General features: G+C 38.6%; 1 long non-coding RNA gene across 1 annotated transcript; it reads left to right on the top strand.

Moving 5' to 3' along the window:
* LOC117885166 lies at nucleotides 1–24,897 on the top strand. Its single transcript, XR_004647732.1, has 3 exons — nucleotides 1–105; nucleotides 460–588; nucleotides 24,526–24,897. It is a non-coding gene; the product is annotated as an uncharacterized LOC117885166 (long non-coding RNA).

Genomic DNA, 24,897 nt, shown 5'->3' with positions numbered 1-24,897 from the left:
TGGGCTGGAATGAGGAGATTTCTTCATCCAAAGAATTACAGGATTTTGTAGGAATCCCTTCTAAGCATTTAAAGCATTCCATTTTGCAGATCCCATGTTTCAAAGGTAATTGGTATTGTATTTCAATAGAGGAGCCTAGCATATTTTCAACAGCTGATTCTTCTCTCACCATTTCCAAAAGTCCCAGAAGACGTCTATATTTAGATAAAAATGTGGGGAATGCGTGCACTTATTAATACCAAAGCTTCCTCCCTTTCCTTGTCAGTTGTGTGCATCTCTTTTTATACTTTCTTACAGGAAACACATCAGCGTACCAGTTGGTATTGTGAAGTAAAGGTGCATTGTAGAATTAAATAATATTCTATTGCATGTATGAATGCATGTATTACAATTTCTAAATCCTTTCATTTGTGTGACTAATCATTACAGTAGTACTTCACTGTCTCCTTTCCTTTATAGCTCTCTGGCTCTGTTTTCTGCAGGGTGAAACGCAAGCAAAACACTCATCTTCCTTTCCAAAGACTTAATGGTTTGCTTCCAGCCTCCCAATTATTAATCTGACTGGAAGATCAGAGCATATTTCAAAAGGTATCTGATGTTTCTTTTAAAATATTACATCCAACTGAGCTAACTTCCCTTTGCCCATGATAGCATAGGCTAGAAGTGTAGAAGCTAGGTGCTGGTATAGCAGAACAGCAAACAAATCCATCTAACGTAAAGCGCTATCTTATACCTAATGCATCACAGGCAGATGTAAATCATTCATACTTGTGCCTGGCCAGTTGTGCATCATGTCATCCCAAAGAATATCATTTTATGCCCAAATGCATGAGGAAACTCCAGTGTTGCCCGCTTTAAGAATGCGATTTTTTTCTTTCATTCAGTTACTCTCTGAGTCAGAATTAAATAATTGCTGCATTCAGTAATCATAGAGTGTTTGTTCACATATTGGATTTTCTCTGAGGATGTTAGAGAGAAGTACTACTTGCTTTAAATACATGCAGACAAAAAAAAAATCTCAGAATTGCTAAAGATGACAATACACTCGATTGAAAGCATAGCAGGAGCAAGTTGCAAAACTTCTTCATCTTTAGTCCTCAATAGTGGCATGCTGATATAGCTATGGGAGAGACTGTGCCAGGGTAGGGAGCCGTGACTTTCCAGCTGTGATTCTGTAACTCTGATATTTACAGCTGAGATAACTAGTCCTTTTGGCTATTCTGTGCTGTAGTAAAAACAATGAAGATTACTGCTCTCTAAGCAGTACATCTGATTACTTAGGGCTGATCACGTAACATGTTTTCTTTTAGCAGTATGATTCACACAAATTACTTCCACAATGATGCTGTGCAGTCAGTCATAGCATGCTCTGTTATCTCACATCATAAATTAGGTTTATTAAACAGGTTAGACCAACTGTAATGTCTTAAAGTAACCGTTTCACTCTGAAACTTAATCATAGACTTTCAGTCATTTAAAAAAAGTTAAACTAGATATATAAGATATTCAGATGATCTGGAGGCTGATTTACATTTCCTCAATATGAGCCAAGCCCTCAGCCTTGTCTATGCAGCTATAAGGGAGGAAAAATAACAGACCATCATATAAAGTGAAAGTGCATCAGACCAAGTACTCCTAAGCATGGCTAGGCCCAGTGTGCAAGGGGTGGTGATGGATCCATACTGATTCAGTGGGTAGCTGGTGCAGAGCTGCTTGGAAATATGGAAAGAGGAGAGCAGCCCTGCCTAGATTCTAATCCCTCTGTCAACTAGAGACCTGTGGTAAGTGAGCCCTCCCTGACCTTGAACATCTTTGGGAGGGTGAAAATCATTGGTCTAAAGGATTTGTCTTTTGCTCCCATTTATCAGCTTGACTTTGGAGCTGTCAGCCAGGGAAATGTCTGTTGAGTGGTATGGTCCACTTAATCTCCTGGCTGGTAATCAGCTGCGGAGAAACCCACCCCTGTACGGAGCTGAGGCAATTAAAACTGTTGTCTACTTGATCATTGATTCCTCAGTGTCATCCTTTAGTGCTCAGATGGAATGAGGTTTGGGGCAGGGAACACTGTTGGAGAGTTGCAGAAACTTTCTGTAGCTGTCCTAAGGCATCATCCATGCCTACGGAGCCTAGATGGTACATCTTTGACAGGCTCTGCACTGCAGCCATAGTTGAGCCATGAAATTGGCTCTACAAAAGCAAGAAGATTCAGATAACCGGAAAGGAGTTATTACAGAGCTATAGTGTGGGACCAAATGGATGTTTACTTGCAGTCCAGATCACAGAGAACAGGTATTCAACTCCACATCACAAAATTCACCGTAATGAAAAGGAGAATTTGAAAGCCTGAGAGACTAAAGAGCTTTGCTTATTCACAAAATAGGTCGATCTGAGAAGTAACATTGCAAAATTCTTTACAATGCCACACCAAAGTTCAACCTCTCTAAGGGTGGGAAGGCTCATTCCCAAGGCATACTGTCTCTTTGCTGAGACTATCAACAAGGTTGTCTGTTCTTTTTTTGTCATCTCTTCTGTAGTTAGGGAACCATGAGGAACTGCACTGACAGCATCAACACATTTTACTTAGGCCAGTGAATGACAACTGTCTGTAACAGTTTTTGATAAGTGGGCTGGCTTTGAGCCACAGAGAGTAACAGTTTGCACAAAGTAATTAAAAACAACATTGTCCAAGGAGTAAAAAAATGATGAAAATGTCCAAAAAATCCCAAAGTCGAAATTAAGGAAATTAAAATGAAAATCTCACCTCACTGAAGTGAATAAAAAGGATCATAAACTGGAAGATAAATTGTAGGATGGTAAATGGAAATTTAGAGAGCAAATTATAAATAACAAGACATACTTTAAATATATCAGAAGCAATAATGCTGCAAAGGAATTGGTAGATCTGATGGCCTATTAAAGGGAGTAAAGGGAGTAATTAAGAAGTACTGCAGGAATTTTTTTTTTAAAGTAGTCTTCACCACAGAGGATGCTGGGGAGACACCTATCCTTTTGAGGTAAGAAAGGTCAGAGACTGAGGTGTCTGAAAGAGGTATTGGAACAAAGAAGAGGTATTGGAACAAACTGACGAAGTAAGACCAACAAGTCATCAGGACTGGATGGCATATGTTGAAAGTTCTAAAGAAAATGTAAGAAGGAAGTAGCTGAGCTGCTAACAAAAGCATGCAATGTCTCATGAAAATTGGCTGTTATCAGCAGGGTAGCAAATGTTAGAACTGCCTTTTTTTTTTTTTTTTTTTTTTTTTTTAAAGAAAGCATTAAGGATGCTCCTGGGAATTACAGACCAGTAAGCCTTATTTCAGCACTAAGTATACTGGTTGAAACTATAATTAAGACTAGAATTATAAAACACCCAGATAAAAATGACTAAACAGTGACAAAGCAGCAAAGATTCAATAAAGAAAAATCTTGCTTCTCTAATCTACTAGAATGGTTTGAGTATATCAGCAAAGTAGTGAGTGAAGGAGAATAAGAGCCCATAATTTAGATGGACTTTCAGAAAACTCCTTGGAAGACTCTGTCAAGGAAACTGAGTAGTCACAGAGTGAAAGGAGAAGTTCAGTCATGGATTAGAAGCTAGTTCAGAGACTGAAAACAAAGAAGAGAAATAAATGGTCAGTTTTGAACATACAAAAGTTTAATAGTTGGGTGGCCCAGAGTGTCATACAAGGGCCATTGGTTGTTTAACATTTTCGTATACTTAAATGGAAATAAATAATATATGTATCAGTGATCTGGAAAGGGGAATGGATAGTGAAGTGGCAACAGTTGTAGATGACACAAAATGATTTAAATTATTCAAGATCAGAGAAGGCTATGGGGAATTTCAGTAGAACCTAACAAAGCCCATTGAATAATATATATAATGGAAGGTGAAATTCAGTGTTGACAAATGCAAGGTAAGGCACATAAGAAGAAATAATTTAAACTACTCAGATACATTTTGGTAACCACTCAGAAATAAGACTTGTGCCTCATAAAAGTCAGTTCAATGAAAATCTCTGCTCAGTGCAGAGCAAGGGTCAAAAAAACAAACAAAATGGTAGAATGCAAAAGAAATGGGATTTTCAATATTGAAAATCTTATAATATTAAATAAATCAATGGTATAGAGAACATACATAGTACAATAATGAGAGGCTATTCAATTACTTACAGAGGCAATACAATTAAAAATAATAAAAGGAAATGTTTACATTTACACAATACATAATTATCCTGTGGAACTTATTGATACACGAGATTATTGAGGACCAAGAGTTTAGCATGATTCAAAAAGAGTTGAGAAATGTATCTAGACAACATTATCATCTACTGTACATTAGATAGGTTTAAAAAATATGTGAAGGGATATAAATTCTTGTGATTCAGACCATAAACCAATTTCTAACTGATCAAGGTTAGGAAGAAACTTTCCCTATGGGAAGGTTATTCCATAAATGCTTACTGCGAGGTTTCTGGCATCTTCTTCTGAAATACATCTGGTACAGGCCATTGTCAGAAACAGGACATTTGTGTAGATGGACCACTGCTCTGATCCAGGATGTCAATTCCTGTTTTAAATCAATGATCTAGAGATGAAAGGTTCAATATCCCATTATCAGTCCCCTGAACTATCCTATTCCCCCAGTTATCCCCATTCTGCTATTGATTAAATTAAATTAATGCACTAAGGCAAATGGGGAAAGGAAAGAAATCCCATATCTTAACATAGCTCTTTGTACTTGAACCTGCATTAAAGGAAAAGAGTAACTACTACCCCAAACTACTGTACAAGCTGGAAACTAGATGTGGTCACAACAGCTCAGTTATAAAAAGAGATCTTTATTTGGCTATTATTTTAACATCATTTAACTTTTTATTATTTTTAGACATATGAGTATGCATTTGCTGCTCATTACATGCTACAGTTCTGGGGCTAAGCTAGGTACAAAGAGACTGTGAAGGACAAACCCCTACCATTCATCTGTACACATGTACCATGCTGACTGCTGTATATTGAAGAAAGATTCTCTGTACATTCACCAATCTGAAGAAATAATGAGCTTAAAGCAATGGAACCTCTGAAAACAGTTGGCAGTTAGATAATGATGGATATGCTACAAAATCCAGAGATCTTGGTGGTGGAGGATGAATGATGCATATAATGAAAAGAAAGCTAAAGCTGATCACCTTCCCTGTTAGTATAAACACGTAAAATGCAATTCAGTGTGATGATGGTGGTGGTGCATTGCATAATAAATTACGTGCCTGGATCATAAAGGCAATTTTTTATGATAGAAAAATTTAATAGAAAATGTATGTAAATGAGTGTAATGTGCCAATTGGTGCTTTTTTTGACTAGAATGTTAGAGGAGAAAATAATTTCTCCTATAGCACATTTGCAAGAAGGGTTGGAGAATGTGGTGAGTGCTACATTCTGATTGTACCTAACCCACCCATTTGTAGTTCGAGGTGCAAGATCAGTTAAGCACTTTGGGGAATTTTGTTTATGTAAAGCTGCGTATCATTGAGCAGTGAAATTGGAAGTGTGTGGTGAAATTCAGAGGTGACAAACTACAGTGTAAGTTACACATTAGTAGGTTTGTGAAAGTGGGTCTAACACTGGTCTAAAATTCCCTCTAGCTTCAATGGACCAAGATTTTGGTGAGTGAATAATATTGCAGGTTGGTATAACTAATATACTGATGGAGCTGGAGGTTGGATTTGTAGTAAGAAAAGCAGCAAATAAGTGGGTGTAAGGAGGTATAAAGATAAAGTAATGGGTGTGTGTGATCTCGTCCTTCTGTAAAGCTGGCTCATATATGATCAGCCAGGAGGCTTGGAACAGGTGAGTGGCAGACAGGTGGCCAGGAAGCACCTGAAGAAGCCAAAGGGAGCGTAAGCAGCAGGGAGTAGACTTTTGGAAGAGGGCTTGCCCCTACTGACAGAGCAACTAGTGCTTTTTCTTCAAGTGCCTAAGAAAAGAGCCCCATACTATGTACCTGAAGTGTTTTGCCAGAACATACTGAATGGTTGGATTCTCTGCCTGCACGTTTTAAGAACTCCACAGCTGGGGATGTTCATGTTCTCTGGAGTTTCTAAATTTGACCAGAGTCGGGATTCTCCTTTGGCAGAGCTCCACAGATTAATCACTTCTTCCTTCAAGTCCCCCCACTGTAGAGTTTTAATGTTATCAATTCCCACATGTAGTCCCCTTCTGAGGCCTCCCCAGAACCATGACTGACCTGAAGCATCTACTCCTTCCTGGTGTACATTATTGTATATTGTCTTTTCAATTATACCTCTCAGAGTGCCTCAAACATTAATGAATGTGCTGCATTACACCACTGTGAGGTAGGGTTAAAATAATCCCTAGTTTTACAGATTATGTAAATGAGGCACAGGGGATTCAAATGATTTGTCTAAACTGGGGGATAGAGCTGGGCCTAGGTCCACTGTTTTGACATAAGACTGTTCTTCCTTCCGTTGCCACATGTTTTTCAAGGGAAAGGGGGTTCTAGAGCTCACTTGACACAGCTGGCTCAGGTTGGAATGTTTCTAGGCTATATGCAGCCAATCTACAAATGGGAGATAGATTTGTGGCACCCAGTTGGTGGTAAGGAAGTTTTTTTTCCATTGTGTTGGCATTGCTGCATAATACTGGAGTTTGGGCTGCATAATTCAGATCTCATGTGATGTTTAGTACAAGAGTTCTTGGTGACAGGAAATAAATGGATAAAAATTAAGTACAACCTTTTTGATTAGGAGAAATTTCACCCTGAATGTACCCAGGGTTCACTACCGCGGCTCACAAATATTCAGATGAAAAAAAATTCATCAGAAAATATGGTTTAATTGAAACTGAATGTTTCCATGAAAAAGTAGCAATTTTAATGATTTTTTAAATTTTTCCAAAGTGACATTTTACGGTTGATTTAAGTTGAAATGTCACTTTGAAAAATGCCAACTTTTTGTTCCATGACATTTTTCGATATTTTGACAAACACATATCAAAATATTGGAATAACCCTGGAACAAAATTCCATTTTCCAAACAACTCTAGTATTCCTGCCCTATAAAGAATAATTGAGCTGATCAATCTCAGAATTTTCCCAATTCTTTCTTAGAAAATAGCCTGTAACTGTATATAATATATTGTCATCTAGAAGTCTTTTGAAGAAACAACAAAATATGTGAATCTAATATAAAAAAAAGTTTAATGTCCATAGTATGAGGGGAATGCAGTTATTTCATGAGCTTCTCATTTGAGAAACTAGTGGCAGTTCCTCTGGTTGGGCACGTGGAGCATTGCCTCACCCAGATAAATGTGAAAATAAAATCGAAGTAAAATAATTTCACCTTCATCTCAGTTCAATGCACCATTCACAGCTGTTAACAGAACAGCTCTTCCAGATGTGGGATCCATGTGGGGTAACTGCTCTTTTGACCTAAACCATGCACTTTGCAGTGTGAAGCACCAAAGCGGGACCACCAGGACTTCATGAACAGCATGTGCACTATATTAACAGCCTAGCAGCCATAGCAGAGAGCACCATATGCACTGCAGAGAAGTCATATTATCCCCACTAAAATTTAAAGTAGAGTCCTCATTGGGGAGATTTAGGTTGTTAGACAACTTAATTCTGTAGTCAAGTGAATAGAGATGGGTACAAGGCACAAAGTTAGGATCTGAATGGTCTCAAATATTTGGGGGTGTTCAGGTTTGGGATTTTAGTTCAAACCATTATAGGTATACTCAGAAAATTTAGGTTTGGATCCCAAATCCCCCAAACATAGATCCAGGGTTTCAATTCAGGCTCTAGAAGGGAGTTTGATGGTCTCATTTGAACCCTACTGGCATTTACAGGTTTCAGCTTTTTTGATCCATGTTCTTCTGTACAGTTATTTGTAATTTGCATATGTGAAAGCAAAATAATAAAATAAATAATAATAATGTCATTTTGTCAGAACATCAGAGACCAATGTTCCTTTGACAAACAGACTCAGATTACCCTTTTATTGCTTTCTCTAAAATAGGCCACTTTTGGTCAGTTTGTTTGTTGCATTTTCGTCAGGGGCACAAATTCTTATTTATGTAGGAATTACAGATCCACAACATACTTATGGCAAAAGAAAAAGAGCTACATGACAGAATTCCAGAGACATAGAAAATGTGCTAGTAACAGGATTACAGTTCTTTATGTGCACTGCTGAAATGGTTAACAAAAAAAGGAAAAAAGAAAATTAGACCCTTAATTCTAGAGAGCATACATTTATGCGAAGAGGATGGTTAGCTGGGGGTGAAGAGACAAGGACTTGGGTAGTTATAAACTTGCAGAATAATCACGGGAAAAATGATGAAGGGTTCATAGCAGTGTAGTAATGACATGAGAAAACAAATGTATTGTTATGATTAGATCAAATTACAAAGAGAAATCAGTAAATGTTGACAACACTGCTGTACACCATGTATAGTAGACAAGAAATCTCTCTCTGTAGCTGTGGTTGTTACATGCAAGCAAGAGTTAAAAATACAAGAGCAATTTTTAGAGACACCTCATGACTAGCAATCAGTGCTAATAAGATTCTTTTCCTCTTGCAAGATTCACAGAAAGCCCTCAATCCATGCCGAGCACATTCAAAGGCAAGGGACTAAGCGCTCCCCTTACAGGTTCATTATCATTCGCAGGTTATCCCAAGCCAAGTGAATCAGGAAAGCAAATGAATTAGTGAGAATTAAGGAGCCTCTGTGGTCTGAACCCTCTCCAAATCTCAGCTAAGATGAAAGTAGACGCTGATGTCTCGTGTCCCAGGGTTCTCAGAATTGGAGCCCCAGTGCCTAGTCGCTTCCTCCAGAGCCTTGCAGAAATGTACAGGCAGTTAATGTTGCCTAACGTCTCCTGACCGTGGGTTCAGCCATGTGGGAAAAGTTTTACGAGGCTGCAAAAACCAAACCCCTTTTCACTCACAATTAATTACAGGAGAGTTGCTATAGCACCTCACTGTCAATGAGTCCAGTATAAGCACAGTTTCTTCTCCTCTCAGTCACACAGTAATAATCAAAGATACTGGTGTAATGACTTAGTCCATAATGATATCAGATGGGATAGTTAAAGGACAGATCTATAACACATTGAACCACTAGCTGTTTAGAATAAATATCTTAAACAATAGCATGACTTGTACAACAGGTACAGATTCTAGATCTATAGGGTTTTTTGTACTTTTTTTTAAATGGTTCAATGCATATAGCATTTATTTTTAAAATAATGTATTTATTTTTATTTGTTGTGATACAGTGATCTTCCTGGAGCAGCTATTGGACTTAAAGTAAAGCATTTTGGAATGGTTTCAGAGAAGCAGTTTGTTTTCATTAAATACTTGTTATTCCTAATTATATTTGATCACTATAAAGAATAGAGTTTAATTAAAGAAACACACTGGTTAGAAAAAATATTTGATTTTCCAAAAGATAACAATTTATCTTTGTATTGAAAGTAGGAAAAACTAATTGTGATTGTGTGGCTTATTGTTTTGTTTTGTTACACTACATTATTGGTTTTGAGAGAGAGAGATGGTTTGAGAGGAAAATATTTATTCCATTCAAAATAATTCTGTAATAGAATTATACTAAATTATTAATTTTGTATAATGTCATATGCCACTTATATGTTTTTCAAATTATTTAACGTAAGTAATTATATGTATGATAATACAACATTTGGCAAATGACATTAAACAACATTCTCACATCTTCAGTCTGTATCAATATTTTAATCTCATATATTTCTCTGCAAGGATTGTTAATGTCAATTATTTCAATGAATATGAAAAGTTCACCATGAAATTACATGTTTTCATAATAAACATATGGCATTATTTATTTATTTATTACAAACTGATATTATTTCAGTCAAAGATATTAATAGAAAATGAAGTCAGATAACTCTATACATATAACCAAAGTCTTGCATTAATATACTACTCATGTACCACTATCCATAATTGTTCCTTTAAACAGGTTGGAAAATTTTCTAGTTTTTATTTATCCTCGTCATACAATTCCTGACTCGTGACCTGCAATCTACCATCAGCCTTGATGTGCGTGACCATATCTCATATGTAACCAACATGATCTTTATAAATACATAGATTAAAATGTTTTGTTTCTTTTAAAATATGAATAGATATCCAGAGATACCACATGTATAAAAAGATAAAAAAGCCTCAACCTTTTGCAGATTTGACTCAGTCTGAGTTTGACTGAGTAAAATCTCTTAACATTTGGACAGAAAATCATTAAAGAGGCAAATATGTTAATAAGATTGCATCACAATTAAAAATGCTGTGAGTGGTTCTGTGGGTTACACCAAGAGGTATATGCAATCTAAAAATGACTAGAAAATGAGACATTTTTCTGAAATGTGTATTATTTTAGAAAATATCCTCCTTGCAAAATAGTTTGTGTTTTTGAAAAAAAGGTATTTGTTTTTACAGTACTTTCCCCCCTTATTCATATGTACTAAAGTTCTTTTAGCAATGTGTTTAAGAAATTATAGAAGATTTTAACCCGTTCTTTTCTTCTGCATAAAAAAGCTGGCCATAAAAATAATTATCATTTAAGCGAAGGCAAAAAATATTGATATGAGCTACCAACTATACAGTTTCTTTTTCTTGTACTTATTATTGAAAATATTAATTTTCTTCAATGTAGAAATCCTGAACACTAACTCTCCCAATCCTTCCCAAACACTCTGTCTTAAAAGAGAAATGTGGAAGAAAGAGAAATGTTAAAGAATTCAGCAAATCTCAGTCTTAATTCTTTAAGATTACAATATTTGCTCCAGCCTCCTCTGTTATTTAGACATAAATAATGTGCATTCTGCATGGAAAACATTTTTCTAGTTTTATATATTTATGAAAGAAATACTTTAGTTGATGCAATATCTTCCCCTCCTTCCATATTGACACAGTACCTATAAATTACATTTTTATATGCCTGTCATATTTTTGATTAATTTTATTAATGATATATAAAGAATTGAACACAGACTGCAAAATATGTAGGCAATTTTCCTTTGAAATCAGGTTTTGGCATATAGCACAGCAAAAAGCAATTATAATAGTTTTCCAGACAATATCAACCTAGGAAAAAAGCAAACCACATACTACCATCACAGTGATGGGGGGGGAAAGCCTCATAATACAAATATTATTTAAAATGGTGTGAATCTGCAGCAGCCTGCAGCAGTAGCAACAACAGTCAGTTCTGCATTAGCAAAGCAGCGTGCCCTGCCCTTGCGCTGGCCACAAATGACCAGTGAAATCCCAGAGGCACTCTTGAATTTCTGCATTCTCATTTCATCAGCTGCAAAATATCTGTCACTCACGTCGCACACTGGGCAAAGTGACACCTGCCAGTCTCAAGAACAAGGACAAATTAATGTTCCTCCGCCAACTGTATATCAGAAATGAGTGGCTAGCAATGGTGTGAACAATCACCAGCTCCAGTACGTTGTTAAAGTTTGCAATATATTTCTGTGGTTTTCTTTGAGCCAGGCTAATTTGCAGCAGCTGTTGTCATTTTATGGTATTACTGAACATGTGCTTTAGCAATTTACCTCCTAATGACTCCTTTAAAAATATTTGCAAAATATGTTTCTGAGGGTTCATGAAACTGCAAAATGATGTAGCTTTATTTAAAACGATGGCTGGAAGAGGCTGCTTTGTGGTTGCTGTAGTAAAGTATAATCTACTTCTCTTAGTTTCCCAAATGTTTTAGAAATCATTCAGAAACATTTCAGATACCAGCTATAATATCTTAACAAAAAAGTATTTCTGATGTCTGTCATCATGTCACATCATTTTATGCAATATTATATCTGTTTGTGATGAGATCCAACATGACAGGCTGTAATGCAATGTAACATATCAAAAAATGTAAATAATACACTTTTGGGGATTAGATATCTGCTGTCAATTCCTATAGCAAGAATCTGAACTGAATTTATTGAGGCGGATGGAAGCTCAGTGAACGCCAAACTGTCCATGGTGTTTGCGAACCAGCGCATATCACAGTTCACTGACTTACCCAATTACTTTTGGGTAGTTTGGCACATATACAAATGCATTACAATGTTAAACAAAAGTTTTTGTGCCGTACACTGTTGTGAGTAAATTGTATTGTTAATTATAAATGCTTAAAGGAACAATGAAAACAGCTGAAAACCAGCTTGCACATTTTTAAACCTCTCTCTTAAAATTAGAAACAATAAGAATATTACAGACATAATCTATATGCTGTGAATAACAGAAATTGCTACTGGGGGGATACATGCTAACTGAAAAAAATGTGCTTGGGGACAAATCCTGGTCCACCTGAACTTGTTGCACAGCTCCTCCTGTCTTTAGTAGGACCAAGATTTGCCCTCTAGTGACCTAAGTACCTTCAGCTTATATTTCCAAAGAGTAGTCAAGTGCCACATGAATAGGTGGTATTACGCCTATGAACTTATCAGGAGTCAAACGAAACCTGTACTTTTTAAAACGATAAAGATTTATAAATATTGCCTCTGAATGAAAATTCTCAAGCACCGTCTCATGTCTGGAAGAATATAAGGCACGTTCACGAATAAAATGCAAGCCGCCATGTTTACCACTAATTAACATTTAATGGATGATTTCTTTAAAAAACAAAAGGCAAAAAGCCACTCTATCCTACTTTCTGTCTACACTACAGGCATTTTTGCAAAAATTTCTCATTATTGCTAACATTGATTCATCTCCACTGCTATTAGGAGCTCTCTCTAGCATAGACAAATGAACAGCATTTTAAGCACTGTATCCAGTCAACTTGCTCTAAGTAGGGTTAGATAACATAGTGCTTTAAAAGCCCAGCAGCCTATATACTCTAGGGTTCCTCACATTGCTAATGCTGGTGCAGCTGAACTGGTGTTCGCTATAGTGAAGAGTGTCTGCAAATTCTCCCTAGTGTAGACGTGGCTTAAAAGGTAAGCAGGCAAACTCTAGCCTGATACTGCAATCCTAGGAATGGAACCTTTGATTTGCTGTCACAGTGATGACTTTTAATTGTCCCAATAAACAAGCTTTTTAAAAAGCTTCTGAAATGTTCTCTAATAACATACTTTGGTCTTTAGCCATAGAAATGCAGAAATAATTAGAAGTGCCATTGTGTACAGTGCCTTCTGGACTGGGCTGAAGGTGAAGGAGAAAGTATCATGCTATCCCTGTCAGCTGCAAGGGTAATTACTGCTGGCTGAAATTACTCAACATTTGTTTATAAGCTCCCCAGAGCATGCTGTAAATAGATTGTCTGTTATAGTCCAATCACATTAAAACGCTGCTCCTTGCAAACTGCTACCTCCTGTTTTCTGTAAGATAGACAGAGAAAGCCTGCTGCTCACTTATTGAGCACTGAACACTGAAGAGCTATGTTTAATGTGATTGTTTTCATTAGCTCTTCTCTGTTCAATATCACATTTACTGTTTGCAGGCTTTGAAGATTGGCATGTTGCATCACTTTCATTTTCTGTAGTGAGAATGAATATCTTTATTACTGGAGGGCGTGTGCAACAATTGGATGGGATTTGAGGAACTGCAAAAACATCAGAGTCCCACACCAACATCTGCTTTCCTCTCGGGTGATGGTATTTTTTGTCTTAGACTTTTAAATGTCTCTGATGTTTCCAATAGTGGTCATGCTACCTAAATCCCTCTTTAAGGCCATCTGAGCTATATTTCTATAAAAGATTAGAAATAATTTATTTTGCTTAACACTGAATTTCACAATGCAGCATTGTCCTGTCCATTGTGACCTGGGTTGTATAAAATAGTGATGCAGCCACAGCCAGTCTGCTTGATTTGCTCTGAGCTTGATTTACCACATCATATGACAACAGCCAAGGTATTTGCAATAAACCTGGGGCCAAATTCACCACTGATATATGCAGACATAATTCTGTTGCAGTCAACAGCATTGCATCTGTTTCCACAAAGTTGAATTTTGTTAGCGAACTGAGTATTTAGGGGATAGAAATGACCATTGAGACTTTTGAAAATGTAAAAATATGTTTTCTTTTGGGGGAAGAAAGGGTCTTCTAAACATTACCATGTACCAGGGTTAGGAGTTTGCTACCAGTATTTTATAAGTAATTATTGATCACCATTTTTATGTTTCTCTTCCCTTGAAACACACAAGGATATTTCAGCAGGGCTCATATCTGTTTATTACTGATTCTTCCCCCCAAGTCAGTGCTGACTATACATATACAGTATTTATAGATGTGCTCCTCATAACAATCAAATATATCTGAAAGGACTGGGAGAGGGGGCTACTTTGGGTACCCACAAAGGTATACATTCATTCTAGGAAAGGGATAGGCATTGAAAACAATGCATTGAGGTTGATGCAGCTAAGACGATTTACATCAGTGGAGGATCTGCCCCAGAGTACTTACTATACAAAATAAGGGCTTGTCTTAAGGGATAATGTGTATTGTGGGGGTGTGAGTTCTAAAGCACACTAACGTGTTGTGCTTTAATTGGTCTGTGTAGATCAGGGGTGGGCAAACTACGGCCCGCGGGCCACAGCTGGCCCTCAGGACTGTCCTGCCCGGCCCCCGAGCTCCTGGCCTGGGAGGCTAGTCCTGGCCCCTCCCCCACTGTTCCCCTCCCTCGCAGCCTCAGCTCGCTCGCTCCGCCACCGGCGCAATGCTCCGGGCAGCGGGGCTGTGAGCTCCTGGGGCAGTGCAGCTGCAGAGCCTGGCCTGACCCGGTGCTCTGTGCTGTGTGGTGGAGGTGGCGGCAGTGGCGACAGCGTGGCCCGGATCTAGCCGGGCGGCATGGCTGTAGCGCCGCCAGCCACCGGTGCTCCAGGCGGACAGGGAGAAGGGGTGGTTGAATGGGGCAGGGGTCCCAAAGGGGCCGTCAGGGAACAGGGGGGGTTGGATGGGGCAAGAGTCCCAGGAGAAGGGCAGATAGGAAGTGGGGGCCAAGCACAACCCCCCCCAACTGGCCCTCCATACAATTTACAAAACCTGATGTGGCCCTCAGGCCAAAAAGTTTGCCCGCCCTTGGTGTAGATCAGGGGTCAGCAACCTTTCAGAGGTGGTGTGCCGAGTCTTCATTTATTCACTCTAATTTAAGGTTTCACGTGCCAGTAATACATTTTAACGTTTTTAGAAGGTCTCTTTCTATAAGTCTATAATATATAACTAAACTATTGTTGTATATAAAGTAAATAAGGTTTTTAAAATGTTTAGAAAACTTCATTTAAAATTAAATTAAAATGCAGAGCCCCCCATCCAGTGGCCAGGACCCGAGCAGTGTGAGTGCCACTGAAAATCAGCTCGTGTGCCGCCTTCGGCACCCGTGCCATAGGTTGCCTACCCCTGGTGTAGATCCTGCTAGTGCACACTAAATCTTGCCCAGTGCACTTTACTGTAGTCCTATAATTCACAAGTGAATATTTACTGCACACCAGCAGGGTCTACATGGACAAATTAATGCCCAACATATTAGTGCGCTTTAGAAATCAACCCCCCACCCCAAAGAGTGCAATACCCCAATGTGTAGGCAGCCCCAAGACAACAAGGCAGCATCACAAGTAACCAGTACAGTTATAGAAAGAAGCTAAATAATTGAAAGAAAATAAGTTATGTGAGTAGAACAGTTAGTATAAAGAAAGGGCAGGCAAAATGTGTTCAGCCCGCACCTTCCAGCCTAATGTGTCCTATGTTCCCTTCTTCCTAATTTTAAAATTTCCACAAAGCTTCAGTTCTCTGCAAACCACTGGGGAAGGGGCAGTATTCAATTTTGGATACCCACATTTTCTCTTAACTAGAATCATTGTCTCTGGAAAACTGTACTTCTGGGAAAGATGCTAGAATGCTAGAAATGATGATTAAATTGCACATTAAGATAATTCCTGGAAGTACTACTTTCTTGAGGCTGTCCTTCCAGGAATGGCAATAACAGCATCACTGCTCTGTCGGTGTTTTAGGTGTATCCACAAGCGGACATAGGAGATAGGTATTTTAGTACTGATTATTTTCAGTTACTTCAGGTGGTTCATTGGTGTCTAGATTAACGGACATTGTTATTTTAAAAAGCAAGCTAACACAATGTAAAACAACCCTTTGATGCTGAATAATACCTATTGTTTTGCAATAAACTGAAGCCAGTTTTTAATGCAGGTAACATTTTTATGTTTCCATTACTGATTTTGTGCCATTAGAGAAGCAGTGAATCTTTAAAGAGAAACTTCCTACAGCTAAAAAAGACATTAAGGGAGGAAAAAAGCTGGGAGCCATAGTGACAGGTACAACTAAGGCTGTATCCTTCGGTTCCCTGGAAACCAGTCAAACACTATCTCATCTTGCAATGGTTGTGTCTGATCCTCTGCTTCAGACATCCTCCTAATAATGGCAACTACAGAGGTGACTCTCTGCAAATAAGGGCTTGCAGCAACTGGACATCCATCATATATCTCCAGAGCAACATTAGACCACCCTAATGGGTACTCCCGTCTTCATTATGATATTAATTCTCTAAATTTCCGAAGTGATTTCATTTGTAAAATGACAAAGGCTGGCTGCTCAGGAGACAAACTGTTTTCATCCCCCTCCTGCATGCTTACAAAGGCTCACTCTTTTTAGTCTTTGGGGGAAAGGAAATTTGATAGCATCAGATCTCTTGTGATACACAAGGCTGCCTAACAGCTACACCACCTGCCAGCACTGCATGCCTGACCATCCAGCCTGAAGATTTCTAAAGCAATGGTTGATGAGTGGAACATAGATGTTTGTCCGGAGAAAAAAAAACTATGCAGAGAGAAAACGGAGGCTGTATAAAATTCTCAGCATGGAAGTCAGGCAGGATTGAGGGTAAGGGTGAGGTCAGAGCCAAGGCTGGAAGCTGAATCAATCTGAACAAGGGTGGTTTGGTTAGACTAGGTAAAAGCATGATTTTCCCCCTAGTGTATAAAAACCTTTGTTATGGCTACAAATTCAGTGACAGCCAACCAAGTACACCATCGACAAGGAGGCAATTCTTTTCACACCTCCTTATATCTCAGCCCCCTGGGATTTTTTTTTTTAAATCAGTAAAGTCTATGATACCGTCAATGCTTGCCCCAGATAGTAACTAAAATGTCTATCTGACAATGATGAGGAGTTAGCAGGTTCCTCTAAGTCAGCAGTAATCAGCAGTAAACCAGCCAGTGACTATGTCTGGGAGTAATACAAGCCAAGAAACATCTAATACATTGAAAGCTGAACAAGACACCACTATTACTGGGCACCCTCCTATTGTAGAGAACCACCTCAAAAAAACCCAGACTTGATCTGATTTTCTTATCACATAGGTTAGTTTAAATCTATTGCCTTCCCTGGAGTTCTGATTCACACTGGGGCACATGAGAGGAGAAACAGGCCCACTAGCACAATTCTCATGCACATAGAAGATCAACTTCATTAAGCAACCAATTTTAGTTGATTCCTTGGTTGCTTGCTTACAATTTCACTCTATTAACTGATTTGTTTCAACTCCAACAGTCCCTTTCTTTTGTGCCACCTACTAGACATAGTCTGTTTTAGCTAACTGTCCTTCCTGCATTCAGTAGTCCCACAGCTCCCAGAGCTAGGCATTATTAATTAAGGGCCTGTTCCTGTAAAGTAATCCACACACGTGGGATACACATTCTTCAGTGGGAGTGTGGAGGGTGAATTGTTTGGCAGGATTGGGGCCTAAGATTGCATATATATACCTACTTACCTACTTTGCACCCCCACTACTGGATACACACACACACATCTCTAAAATGTATATGATTAGACAGGTGGTTATCTAGCTACATGGAGGTGCACATCCAATAGACTGCACACAAAGTAATGTCTATAATTTTGGAGCCTGAGCCAAAATTCATGGAAGTCAACAGGAGTCTTTCTATTTACTTTAGTGGGTTTTGGCTCAGATCCTTACTCATAATCAGGCCCTTCATTATTAAATTAGAAAGAGATAATCACAGAGTAGCTCAAATTCCATAAATGTGGGTACCTATTATAAAAGCCTATTTAATAAAGTTGCTAATTAAGCTATATAGTTTTAATAAACACATCCCTTGCATGGCCTAGAGGTTGGAGCAGTTTCAGGTTCTTCCCAATGCCTCCACTGATTTGTTGACTGTCCTTGGACAAATCACTTAGTGCCAGATGTTTAATGGTATTTAGGTGCCTGAAGATAGAGAGAGGCTCCTTGTGGGTCTTTCAAAAGCCCCGAAGTCCCTAACTCCCATTGATTTCAATAAGACTTAGGTAATCTTACTAGGAGCCGATCTGCATTTTTATACATCTACATACCTTTAAAAATGCAAAATTTTTTAAAGGTATGTAGATGTATAAAAATGCAGATCGGCTCCTAGTAAGATTACCTAAGTCTTATTGAAATCAATGGGAGTTAGGGACTTAGGGGCTTTTGAAAAACCCACCTCTCTTTATCTTCAGGCACCTAAATACCTTTAAAAATCTAGACCTACTCTCTCACTCCCCTAAGGGCCTCATACTTTAGTTTTCTCAACCTATAATTTCTGCTTACCTGTTTTTCAGAGGTGTGGTGAGATTTAACACAGTTTTTAGCTTCTCTGATGCAGAGCAGTGTGGTACACTGTATTACTATTGTTGTAACATATCTGGGGGAAAACGGTTAACTGGCTAAAGAGCCACTTTAAGAAACACATTTTTGTTACAATAAATAGTTCATCTTCATATATATGTTTAGCATAATTAAATTCAGGGAGCATCCTCCAAGGAACTATGTTAATTTGTTTAATGCCTTTAGAGCCCAATATATAAGATGCCATATCATTATACAAATATTTACCAGATGCCTACCTATTCATTAGATGAAGTGTCTGCAAGTGTGTAGGCTACTAGGTTTTCCACCAAGGCATTGTTCCTGGACCCCACCTGACGATTCCATCCTCAGCTTCTAGCTAGAAGATCTCAGATGCACTTGAAGTGCACTCTTATCTGACTGCTTTCAATCTTTTCTCCTTTTGCTTTTCCGCTACTCTGTCCCTACCGGCGAGTCCTGATTAATATAAGGGATTATCTACACATGGAGTTATTCAGGAATAGTTGTTCATGAATAACACCATGTGTAGACAAGCCCTAAGTGAAATGAGAATGTGGTTACAAGAAGATAGATGGAATCCTGCATTTCCAAGAGGGCAATAGATGCCTTCCATCTGAGGGATTAGAGTCTTTATTTAAAAAAATGTCCTATTTTCACAGGCAACCAAAATGTCTCACTGTATTTAAGGGATTTCCCATTCAGGTTATAGGGAATGCAGCAAATACTGACAGTTACTAGTATTGAATCCTGTCTGGTGCTGAGAACTCTTGTGGAGAGCTGAGATCCCACAACTCCCACTGACATAAATGGGAATTGAGGCTGTTCACTACCTCACAAGAGGGCTTTGCACCCTTCAGGTTCAAGCCCTAAATGTCTATTTTTAATGGCTCACTGTAAAATAATGTATGTATTTCGCACATGGAGTCAATAAATGTATGTGGGCTTAAAGCTAATTCCTAGTAATTCTAAACACTTTTGTGATTTTTGCATACAATGGACCAAATTCAGCCCTGGTGTAAGCAAGTTCACCATGACTGTTTATCCCAGGTCTGAATTTGGCCCTATGTTTTAGGCTTATAATACTGTTAACACGAATCCCAACCACCAAAATAAACTGATAGCAGTTAAAGCAATAGTTGTATGTTTCCCCACTGTCATATAAATGTAAAAGTGTTTGCTTGGTGTAGATTAATGGGAAGATAGTCTTTCTTTCCATATAAACTTACGTTTTCTAACACGTAGTGTTCCACTCCATCTTAAATAGTGTAATAGTACTGTAGTTTCCTGCTTTAAATTAATCCATCACCAATGTTGTCAATGAAAACTCTGTTTACCATAAATCCTACAGCTTCTTTTTCATCTAGAAACTACAGATCCTGGCTCAGGCTTTCACACCCAGTTGGGTGAGCCAGTATAAATTCAGCCCACCAGTGGACACTTTGTTTTCTCTCTTCCATGGCTGCCTTCTGCGGACAGCCAAAAAGATGTTGAGACTTCACCCTCATTAATCTTGTTCCCGTGGACATCAGTCTGCCTGATTCATTAGGACCAGAAAGTTGCCCTTTCTTAAGCACTTTGAATGTTCCAAATTAATCTCATTCAGAACTGGAGTAACTGGTGCTTTCTGCAGAGAATGGCTGCCCTCTTAATGTTGGAGAAAATTAGCCTCCTGTGTCTAATTTTAGGACCTGTAGTAGATTTTTACATTCCTGCATTTAGGGGACTGGGTAAAATCCTCAGTGCCACTCTAGCCTCTGTGCTTTGCTCTGATGGTGCTCATGACATGGGGAAAACTGGCTTAAGCAGCCTGCTGGAGATTCCTCTTGTGAAAGAGAATGCCAAGGGGCTTTAAGCACAGTAGCTGGGCAGGAAAGAAGCTGGAACATACTGGGGGGAAGTGAAGTGATCCCTAGGTGGGCCATTACTGCCTGTGCAAGATCAACCAGAGACTGATCTAACTTGAGCTGTCTGCCTCCAGAGCCAGGGAGGGAGATAGGTGGAAAGGTGGTGCAAGCAATATGCATAATCAAGGAGGCTGCCATAACTTAAAGCAGTTCCGTGGGATGTGTCAAAAACACCTGGGGCCATTTCAACCCTGGAGCAGCTCAGAATTGTTAGGACACAAATGTGGCTCAAAGTCACCTACCCCCGACCGTGTTTCCCAGGGGCACTGCACAGAATCTGACCATGGTCTGCTCACAAATATTGCACAAGCAGAAAACAAGCTGTTTTCATTCCTTGTCAGAGCAAACCAATACCTATACACCAATACACCTATCTTGAGGAGTTTTCTTTATTGAGGACTCCCTCCTTGTCTGCAAAAATGTAATATTTTCTGCAGTTACCACCCAGGTAAAAAGACTTCACTGTGGAACTAGAAGCAGCATTACCAGATGGGAAAGTATACAAAGGAACTGACCTAAACCAAGGTTTTTAAAAGATTGTAAATTGTTTCCAAACCTTCACAAATGGTCACTTTGACTTGGAATGTCTTTGTTGTTGTGACTTATCCTCCATGTCTTACCCTGTTCCCCAGGTTAGGGTTGTACTAGTATGTTAAATTATAATACTGGATGACTAGTTTTCTAGTTTGATCTGGTCTTCACTGTGTTGCTGTAGTAGGTTCCCAAATAGCCCACTGGCGCTCTGTGAATAGTTTCAAAGTTTGTTCAACATATACTTTATTTGGAATTCAGTAGAACAGCGACAACACTAGAAGGATGTCATGACATCAGTGGACTTGGCTGTGTGTCTATAAGTGCATGGACTGATAAATGAAATTATTCTGGGACTTCTTGTTGCACTAAGTCAGCTTGGGTATTTCAGACAGCCTATTATCTAATTAATGAAAGCACTGCTAACTTTACTCAGGTATTAATTTTTTTTAATTAGGCATCCAAAATATAATATTCTGCAATATACTATTAAAAACACCCTTTTTTTCTGTTGAATACAGAAAAGATACTAAGTTGACTTGTTCCTTGCTCTTCTAATGGTTATGCAAAATGTGCATGTAGGCATATATCACACAGTAAGCAGGTGCCCTCAGTAATAGAAAGTTTGTGAACGAATAACTTTTATATCTAACTGAAATGCTAGACCTTCACCTCAGCAGTTTTTACAGATTTCAAGAGAACCTTGGCTGTGGCTCTCCTGCTTGTTAACAGACTCTTCAGCAGAAAGGAAAAAAGCGATGTCAATACATGCAGTGGACTGGATAGCTCTGGGCTGCCATTGAATGATGGATGGTCTTGCAGCAGCTGGAGAAAAATAGCTTAACAGAGAGAAATATTAGTGTTGCATTGCATATTCTTGTGCAATATAGGCCTTGAATCTCAAATACCCCACAACTTGCATGTATTTCAGCACAACAGTCCTCAGAGTGCATTACATAAATCTGAATTCCAGGCAGAACTATGCAGACTTGAAAACCCTCCTTCTCTGAACTCTATTATTTATAAGATTAAAACCCCAGAGCTTTAAAATGGCAGGTTTATTGGCAAGTACAATGTAAGTTTCATTCTGAATGGACAAAAGCCTTTGAGCTTACCTGAGTCTGCACAGAAACCTTCCTGCTTGCCCTCAGTGCTAGCATATGTACTAGTGGAGGCCACCATTTCCTCCAGGGGTGCAAAACAAGTGTCCTGTAGGGAGCTCCACTTGTACCAGTAATAAGACCCTATTGGAGAAGAGCTCTTTCCTTAGACAGAGTAGGTATATGACCTTCCTCCAGAACTGAGTCAGCAGCAGAGCTACTCATAGGAAATACTAGCTGTAGCTAATACTTTATCCATTCAGTTTAGCCCTTGTGCTTCTATGCAAAATATCCACAAGCAGATGCTGAACTTTACAAATATGCTCAGTATTCAGAACGGTTCTGGGCTGCTCACAAACTACTTGCTCTGACTATTTTGTCAACTATTTGCTATTCATGGCATATGATTAGTCCCTTAAGTCACATATCATTAGTTTTGCTTCCAGACTGGATGTGTGAACTGAAATTTGTATAAACAGGAGGAGAGAAATCAGAGAGATTTTAGGATGGCCATGCAAACACTTCTGGCCCATATCTTTGCCTAAACATGTTCACATAAGTATTTGCAAGACTTTCTACAAATATTCTTGCAAATAACAAACTGCCATATTTGCTCAGATGTATTCAGAAGCTGGGTTTTCATGACAGATGATTTTTTTACATTTATAAACTCACATAAAAAGCACAAATATGTCTTCCTATTGTATATTCCAGATCAATCTAAAACTCTTTATTATAGAAATGTTCTCTCTTTTTGCCATGTGATCTCAGGAGCCAGTTATTTAAGAAGCCACAGAAAGAACCAGGTTGTATTCCTAAATGTCTAGCTGTTGAAAGCACTTGATCTTCTGTGTTTGGCTGTTAAAGACTATACTCTGTGAGCCAGAAGAAAAAAGGAATAGAAGTTAGAATATCAGAGGAATTTCTGGCAAAGCATTTTAAAGATTCAGAGTCAGTCTTCCAAAGTGTCAAATGTCTTTCAGATGTGTTAATGCTAGTGAAACATATACTCATCAACCTTTAGGAAAGGAAGGTTTGTACAGCTGTTTACCATTGCTACATATGCACATAAAAATTTCCTCCCCTGTTCTCAAATCACAGACGAGGGAGGAAAATAGAGTACTTTACTGGAAGAAGAGTTATGTTAGCCTCTTTGACTTATTCTGCAGCAAGAAACTTTGAAAAGTTGTTGACCACATGTGCTAATCACATCCCCTTGAAATTTGAGAGTTAGCTCAGGCACTGTTTGCACGGGAAGAAACTGTGTCCAACCGAGATACACATGGGGGGTGTGGGGATGATGGAATAAAAAAATGTTGTATGGGCCCATCCTTAGAAACTGTGTATTAGATAAGATGATGATTGGGCCAGTGTAAGAGATATAATTGCAAGGGGCAAAGGAAGAGTGTTTAGTTTTTGTAAGGCAAAATCAAAGATCCAATTAATCTCTTGTATCTGTTACTACCCACAAATAAGAACACTACTAAGTGTTCCCAACCCCTCCAGCAAGTGTCCTAACTTCCCTTCTCTTCCTGATCATTAAAAGAAGAAAAAGGTCCCAACAAAAATCCTAGGGCTAAGAAGATATGTACAAGGCTTCAGTTTTTACTCACACTGCTTTTTGTTACTACTTTTCCCCTCCCTGTTGTCTATCTCAGTTGTAAGCTCTTTGGGGCAAGGTATCTATCCTACTACCTGGCTGTAAAGCATCTAGTACATTGTTGATGCCATATAAAGAATAAAGAATAAAAATGCCATGGTCAAAAGAAATTACTTGCCCATTTATCAAAGTTTAACATGCTATAAGCATTGTCTCCAATTAAATTACCCTCTATTTACCACCTAGGTATAGCCCAAAGATATTTCATGTTATATCAGCCAGTATTAATTATTATTATTATTAAACATGCTTTTAAGGCACCTATCCCCCCCAATAGCTTGACAAATGTTACATGGTTTAGAATAAGAGCAAATACAATTTTCCAGCTATGTGGCACAAATATTCTGTAGTGCTGTTGTGACAAAGTGGGCCTACAAATTTACTGGAATTGTGAACTCAATTGTCAAGAGTAGGTAAAAGTTCACAAGATGTTACAATAACAAATGTTGATGGGAAAATGTCTGAAAGGGAGACAGAATGACTAAATTAGTCAAAACAAAAAGGCCAAGTTGATATGATTCAAGGACTGTGCTGAATGTATGTTTGTTAAAAAGAGGGTATGTGGAGCCGGAAGTTAATAAACCAAAATTGGTATGTCAGATATTAAGCCTAATAGCCTGTACCCTTATTATTTTGTCTATCTATTTCCATGCATCACTCCCTTTTTGGGTCCCTAAAAGAAAAGGACAAAAGAACAAAATAAGAACAGATGGAAAGAACAGACGGAGGCTACTAGAGTGAGCTTCACCATCATAGCTGCCACCCACCAATTCCTGGGACCCCAGGCCTTCATCCTCCTGATTCTAAAAAGTGCCCTTATCAAAACAGGCCAGAAAAAGAGGGATGCAGACAATATCACCACCTCTACCATCTTCAGCTGAACTCCCGGGATGTTATTACCATCTTTAATACCATCTAAGAGACTGTCAAACACTTTTTTTCCTTCTAAAACTCTCTCCAGCTAAAGAGAAATGGAGCAAGAAATGTTGTTACAGTGAAAGCCTTATTTAATACTTTGCATTTCCAATGTTTTAACTGTTTTTCTTCTTTTC

The sequence above is a fragment of the Trachemys scripta genome, chromosome 11 (assembly GCF_013100865.1).
Source record: "Trachemys scripta elegans isolate TJP31775 chromosome 11, CAS_Tse_1.0, whole genome shotgun sequence".
Classification (NCBI taxonomy): domain Eukaryota; kingdom Metazoa; phylum Chordata; order Testudines; family Emydidae; genus Trachemys; species Trachemys scripta.
Note: the sequence above shows the minus strand (reverse complement) of the source record. Positions and strands in the feature narration are given on the sequence as shown.